Below are 6731 nucleotides of genomic sequence, written 5' to 3' on the forward strand. Positions count from 1 at the left end.
AAATCTACCATTTCTTGAAGCCAACTTAAATTTCTTAAGAGACACAAATTTATTTAGCTGAAAAATCTAGGTAGTTTTTTGTAAAGAACTGTACCAAATCTGTATATGTTGTAATAAAGTTTCTTGTGCTAGGAGTTTATTGAAAGTGTTCAAGAAATAAATAAAAATCAACTGGTATTCTGGTAAAATACTCTAAGCTTGGGCCAGAGCAGACAGTATTCTTTAATATTGTCCAGGAAACCCTGGCTTACTTGTTGAGCCTAATGAAGGGCAGAGTCCTCTTTCAGAGCCAGTGAAGGCACCGCGTGAATGGCCTTGGAGGGAGTGTTCCTTGTCCTGTGGCCAGGAGGTTGGTGGCTGAAATGTTCACACAGGGCTCTTTGATGGACCCAGAAAAGCTTCCTCAGGGGTTCAGCAGAGTTGTCAATTTTTTTTTTAATGTATAACTTTTGTATAAATAATAAAGAATTCCTTATTTTGTATTACATCAAATGCTTCAAGTGGTGGTCTTGGAAAGCTGGAGGCTCATGAAGAAGATGGACTTTGAGAACCATTCCAGTCATGCCATGGCAGCATGGAGAGCCTGAGTGGTTGTGTCTGCTTTATTGTTGGGGAAGACTGACATTTTCTGTTGTATGTAAAAGTTTAAATTGTTTCTGTTGTGACTTTTCAGCCAGTGACTTCTTATTTAATTTTTATGGAAGTGGCAGTGAAAAATATTTTGGGTCCTCATTTTGGTGACTGTAACCCATATCATCTTGCTAAACTGATGTTTTGTACAATTACTAAATTGTATACATTTTGTTATACTTTTTCCCCCCAGTTCCAGTAAATTATGAAAAGGAAGTTAATCCTGATAAGTGTAAGCAGTAACTATTTTTTTGTTTGGACTAACTATAGGCCTGTCTGAGATTTAGAAGCTTTTAAAGTCTGGTCATTGTGGTACCTCTAATGTGAATTGGTGTCCCAAGACCATTTATCATTCTCCATAATCTTCTCCAACTCTACAGGAGCAGCAGGCCAGTTTAACACGTGCGTTAAGACTATCTTCCTTATACTTTTCATTGTTCAGATTTATCATCTCAACTGGACTACTTTTGGATATTGGGGGTGTGACGGTTAGTTGAGAGGAAGAAGCCATAAAAATTGGCCAGCCAAAACCAAATGGCCATTGCAGGAGCGCACATAAGCTGTTCCAGCTGAGTACAGCTTAATATAGCTGAGGTAGGCCTCTTCAAAAGCTGGTTCCCACTTACTCGTGATTTTTGACTTTACTACCATAGAGGTAAACAGGTGTGTATGAATCCCTAAGAACCAAGCCCAGATATTTGAAAATCATTTTGAATTTTTCTCCCAAGGTGACAGGTGATCACTTGTCCGGTTGGCCCCCTCGGGAGAGCAGCAGGCTGGGCAGGACACAGGGAAGGAATTTCATCTCTTTACTGCTTGGCTGATTGGATGAGCAGTGAGATGTGTGTCGCAGCACAGGTTTTCCTCATCTCGGAGGCTGGCGAATTAAATCCAAAGAGAACCTCTCACGTTGAAGGGTCTGAGCTCAAACGAGAGGCCACAGAACAGCAAAACTCAATATAAATCCGCTGGGTACAGAAGACTTCAGTAAAAGCAGTAAATTCACTTACAGGAATTTTTAAGACCAAACTTTCTCAAGCTGTCCTCTTTCTATTCAGACATGACTTGAATTTGTTAAGAAAGAACTTTGCCCAGTTCGCAAAAATAATAGAAGATACTTCTATACTGTAAGCCAAAAGAAGACAGCAAATGATTTAGTTTATATTTCAGCAGATTCCCTTCTCACTATGATGTGCATGGGACCCCTGCCTCATCACACACACGCATACATGCTTTTTGTGCTTTTCCTCCTGAGCAAGTTGGGAAGCTGCTGAGGGAGGTGTGGGCCCTCTTGGGTCAGGCTTGTGAGGCCCTTTCAAACAGTTGTTCTCTAAGGCCAGTGGAAGCCTGGTGCCTCCAGCTGGGGTTGGAGTGGAATCAGGTGGAGTTTCATGGTAGGTGCCTTCAGCCTGACACCCTTGGTCTGGCGTGGGGCCAGGACTCTGGCAGATCTTTCTACTGTTGCTGCTGCTGCTCTAATAGTCCTGGATTTCAGTCTGAGGGTCATGGTATTATTGTGAACAAGTTGTATGAGAAACTTGTGTCTATCCAGAAGTGCATAGTTAGCAGACTCCCATGGAGAGGCCAAGTGCTGCTTAATATATAAGACAATTAGAATTAATTTAAAAAAAAAGAATCTTGGAGATATAACCAACTAGAAACTAGTATGTTATTTGAGTTTGTGTCTCCCACCTGTGATCCCTCCCCGCCCCCCCAAATCACCTGAGTTCTCCACATTTTCAAAGAATGGTATGACTGTCCCAGAAAAAGGCATTTTTAGCCCCCCATTCCCCTCCCTTTCTTCCTCCTTGGTCTCTGCTCTCTCTCCCAAAGGGCCAAATAAGACAGTAGAGGACCATAGGGGGAAAATGGCCCACCTCTCAAGAGGTTTGCATGGATAACACTTGCCACTCACTCCCCCCCCACCCCCCACCCTCTAGCCCCCGAGTTTGACTGCCTTGCACTTGAACTTCCCAGGATGGTGGCACTGGAGTAAGATTACTCAGAGGCAAGGAGCTGATCATTCCACCAACCATTCGACTGGTTAAATCTGAAGCCAGATGGCCATGAGCCTAAAGGTGGGAGGGCCCTGTGCCAATCGCTAACAAAGCACACAGGCACCTTGTGTGTATTGTCAAGGAAACTTGGCGAGAAAGCATCAGGATGGGAATCCAAAAAAGAAGGCTACAGTCATCTAGCCTGTGTTGACTCCTTGCTTTCCTGTCACTTGAAATTGGGCTTCCCTGATAGCTCAGTTGGTAAAGAGTCCACCTGCAATGCAGGAGACCTGGGTTCCACCCCTGGGTTGGGAAGATCCCCTGGAGAATGGAAAGGCTACTCACTCCAGTATTCTGGCCTGGAGAACTCCAGGGACTGTATAGTCCATGGGGTCGCAAAGAGTCGGACACGACTGAGCGACTTTCACTTCACTTCACTTGAAAGGGAAAACAGGGTTTAGTGGGAAGGTGGGAGGGACAGGGAAGGGAGCAAGTCTGTCTCAGTCGCCACTGCAGATTCAGCTGTATGTGAGAAACTGCACACTGTAAAGCAAATCCAGAGTATTGTTAGCCCTAAATGATGTGCGCTGTCTCCTAGCCTGGGGGGTCACAAAGGAGATCAACATGTCCCCCACCTCCCCCGCCCATTTCACCAAGGAACAAGGGCTGTAGCCTCAGGGCTCTTGCATTGTGGCACACTTCCTGCCTCAGGCTCTTCTGATCTAGGGTATGACCTGTGAACAACCTACCTCATTCTGAAACCTTGATTGCTCTTAATAGCAAAGTAAAGTCAGGTCTGTATGAGCAGCCTGCTCACCTCTGGCCATGGCTCCTTCAGCGAATCTGGATGCCCTTACCCATACTGCACATCCTTGGTAAGTAGCCAGTGCTTGAAGCTGGTTTGCTTGTACAGCCTGGATAATTACAATTTTAAATGGAAAGCTATTGAGGAAAGCTCCATCTTTAACTTGCTTTTAGGACAGTGCCTACCCAGGCCAGTAGAATCCAAACCTTGAACAAACTTGAGCACTCTACTCCATTAGGGAAAACAAAACTAAAATGATAAAAATATGTACAAATAAAAGTTGAAATTTGGAGCAGAGCCTCAAACTCCGACAGCAAAACAGCAGGAGGATGCAAGAACCCGAGTCCATCATGAGCCTCACGGGGAGATCAGCGCCCCCAAACAGGCAGCGGCAGGAGCGCACGGTGTACAGCAAAGAGCAGCTGGAGGCGCTCAAAGAAGCCTTCCTGAAGAACGAGTACCCGAGCTACCAGGCCCGCCTGCGCCTGGCGGCCAGGCTCCACGTGGACGAGCGCAGAGTGCAGGTGTGGTTCAAGAACCGCAGGGCCCAACGCTCCCGTCTGGAGTGACGACAGGCCGATGGTGGACACCAGTGGGCCGGCCTTGAGCCCACGGACCCCGGAGCCTCCCGGACTCGGGCTCCCGCTCCGGAATATGCTGCCACAGCTGCGAACCCCCGTTTTCCAGACGGCCCTGGATTCTACAGCCGCCCTCCTCCCCCCAGCCCCGCGCGGGTGCTCCCAGCGCCGGAGCTTGGTGTCTCCAGCTGCGGCTGGGCCACGTGGGTCCCGGCACAGGGCGTCCACGTGTACGGCCCGGCTGCTCCAGCCCCGGCCCCAGGCCCGGACTGGCCTCAGGACCCCTACGTCCCGAACTACGGCCCAGAGCCTCTTTCGCTTCCTGACTGTGCCCTGATGTTGTCATCCCAGGAGCTCTCCTCCCCGACGTCTGGGTACCAAATGGGAGATAGCTTTGCGGATGAGAATGACACAGGCCCCCGGCAGTTCATGAATTTATAGGGTCGTGGTCATCTGTCCTCACAAAGTCCTGCAGACCCCGAGGTGCCAAAGGGGATGAGGACCTTGTGAGTCTGCATGTGGTGCCCATGGGGACGCGGGAAGGTGTGATGGCTTGGTCTTCACATCTGCTTTACTGTTCGCAAAGGGACCGCACCTCCCTTGATCCAGCCTTTGGAGGGGACGTTTTTTTGTGTTACTATGAGGCCATCTCAGGTGTCGAAGCTCCGAATGTCCCCGTCCTCGTTAGTATTTGAGGCGCACGTGGGTTTTTTTGTGCATTTCTAAGTCAGAGGTGGAATTATTGTTCACAGCGTCTGTTTCACAGTCGTGGGAACTTGCTATAGGACCTTCACCAGCCTCATGGGGAATTTAATTAACATTGCCTTAAATCTTTACCTTCCCTTGATGTTTAGAGATTTTTGTTTTTGCTTGTCTCTATCCTTACTTGTAGTTTCAAATAAATGTTTGTGAATAAAAAAGGGGGGCATTAAATCCATAAATAGTTTTGGAGCTAATTGGCATCTTTACAATACTGAGCCTTCCAATCTAGGTATATTACTTATTAATCATTCATTTGGTTGTTTACAAAGATTCTCTGCTAAGTGTTATTATTTCTGTAGGTTTATTTCTAGTGTTTCGTCTTGTGATTACCTGATATTTTAGATGAATTTAAATTTTTATTTTAAAATCTGTGTTCTGTATATAGGATTCTTTTTTTTTCATATTTTTGTATATATATAATTTGTTTGTTTTGGTTGGAGGCTAATTGCTTTGCAGTGTTGTGGTGGTTTTTGCCATATATTGACATGGATCAGCCATGGGTGTACATATGTTCCCCATCCTTGTATATAGGATTCTGTGGATAGATTTATTTTGTATTTAGGGACCTGACTCAATTAAAAAAAATTCATAACAACTTAAAAAAAAAAAAAGTTGAAATTTTTTGTTTCCATATTTCAGTGGTAAATCTTGCCCACATTTCCCCCTAGACCAAGGTCTCTTGAAGACAGGGATCATGTTTTTTCTTGTAACTTAGTACAGTACCTTAAGTTTAAAGGTCCTCCATTGTTGTTGAATGACTGACACAATAAACTGTTGTAATTAGGACGTATTCCAAAGAGAAAAAATAAGTTACAATAGGAAGAGGACAGCAGTGTTGAGGGAGCTGGGAATTCCACTCGTGGCTCTGCCACTAACTAGCTCTGAAACCTTGGTTCATTGGCTTCATTTTTCCCTCAGTTTTGTTGTTCAGTCACTAAGTCAACACTGCTGACTCTGCGACCCCACAGACTCCCTTCCCTTCTGTATGCCAGCCTTCCCTGTCCTTCATCTCCTGGAGTTTGCCCAAACTCATGTCCATTGAGTTGGTGATGCCAACCATCTCATCCTCTGTTGTCCCCTTCTCCTGCCCTCAATCTTTCCCTGCATTAAGATCTTTTCCAGTGAGTTGGCTCTTTGCATCAGGTGGCCAAAGTATTGGAGCTTCAGCTTCAGCATCAGTCCTTCCAATGAATATTCAGGGTTGATTACCTTTAGGGTTGACTGGCTTGATCTCCTTGTTGTCCAAAGGACTTCAAGAGTCTTCTCCAGCACCAGTTTGAAAGCATCAATTCTTCGGCGCTCAGCCTTCTTTATAGTCCAACTTTCACATCCATATATGACTACTGGAAAAACCTTGGATTTGCTGGCTTCTAAGGCCTTATTTGGGCTTCCCTAGTGGATCAGATGGTAAAGAATCTGCCTGCAATGCACAAGACCTGATTCAGTCCCCGGGTCAGCAATATCCCCTGGAGAAGGGAATGGCAACCCATTCCAGTATTCCTGCCTAGAGAATTCCATGGACAGAGGAGCTTGGCTGACTATAGCCCATGGGTCACGAAGAGTTGGACATGACTGAGTGACTAACACTTTCACTTTTTCACTTTTCAAGGCCTATATTCCAGAAAATGCTTTTATTTACTCTCTCCTCATGTATATGTACGAGTCAGTTGGGCTGATAAGCTAGTCTAGCTTATTAGTAGAGCTGCTAGAATAATACAACAGCAATGTCATAGTAGTTACATGTCATAGTTGTTACATAATCCATCTACCAGACTGAAGTCCAGGAATGTGGACTCAGTCCTGGAGATAATGGCACTGTTGAAACACTTAGCTTTAGATATTCAAGGCATTAGGTTTCCTAGGTGGCACTAGTGGTAAAGAACCCACCTGCAATGCAGGAGACCTGGGTTCGACCGTGTGTTGGGAAGATCCCCTGGAGGAGGGCATGGCAACCCACTC

General features: G+C 45.8%; 1 pseudogene; it reads left to right on the forward strand.

The window, feature by feature from the left end:
- Positions 1-3761: 3761 nt before the first annotated feature.
- On the forward strand, positions 3762-4451 carry LOC145514913 (tetrapeptide repeat homeobox protein 2-like; annotated as a pseudogene).
- Positions 4452-6731: the final 2280 nt, after the last annotated feature.

Source organism: Giraffa tippelskirchi, chromosome 7 (assembly GCF_054371585.1).
Source record: "Giraffa tippelskirchi isolate mGirTip1 chromosome 7, T2T-mGirTip1v1.2.pri, whole genome shotgun sequence".
Classification (NCBI taxonomy): domain Eukaryota; kingdom Metazoa; phylum Chordata; class Mammalia; order Artiodactyla; family Giraffidae; genus Giraffa; species Giraffa tippelskirchi.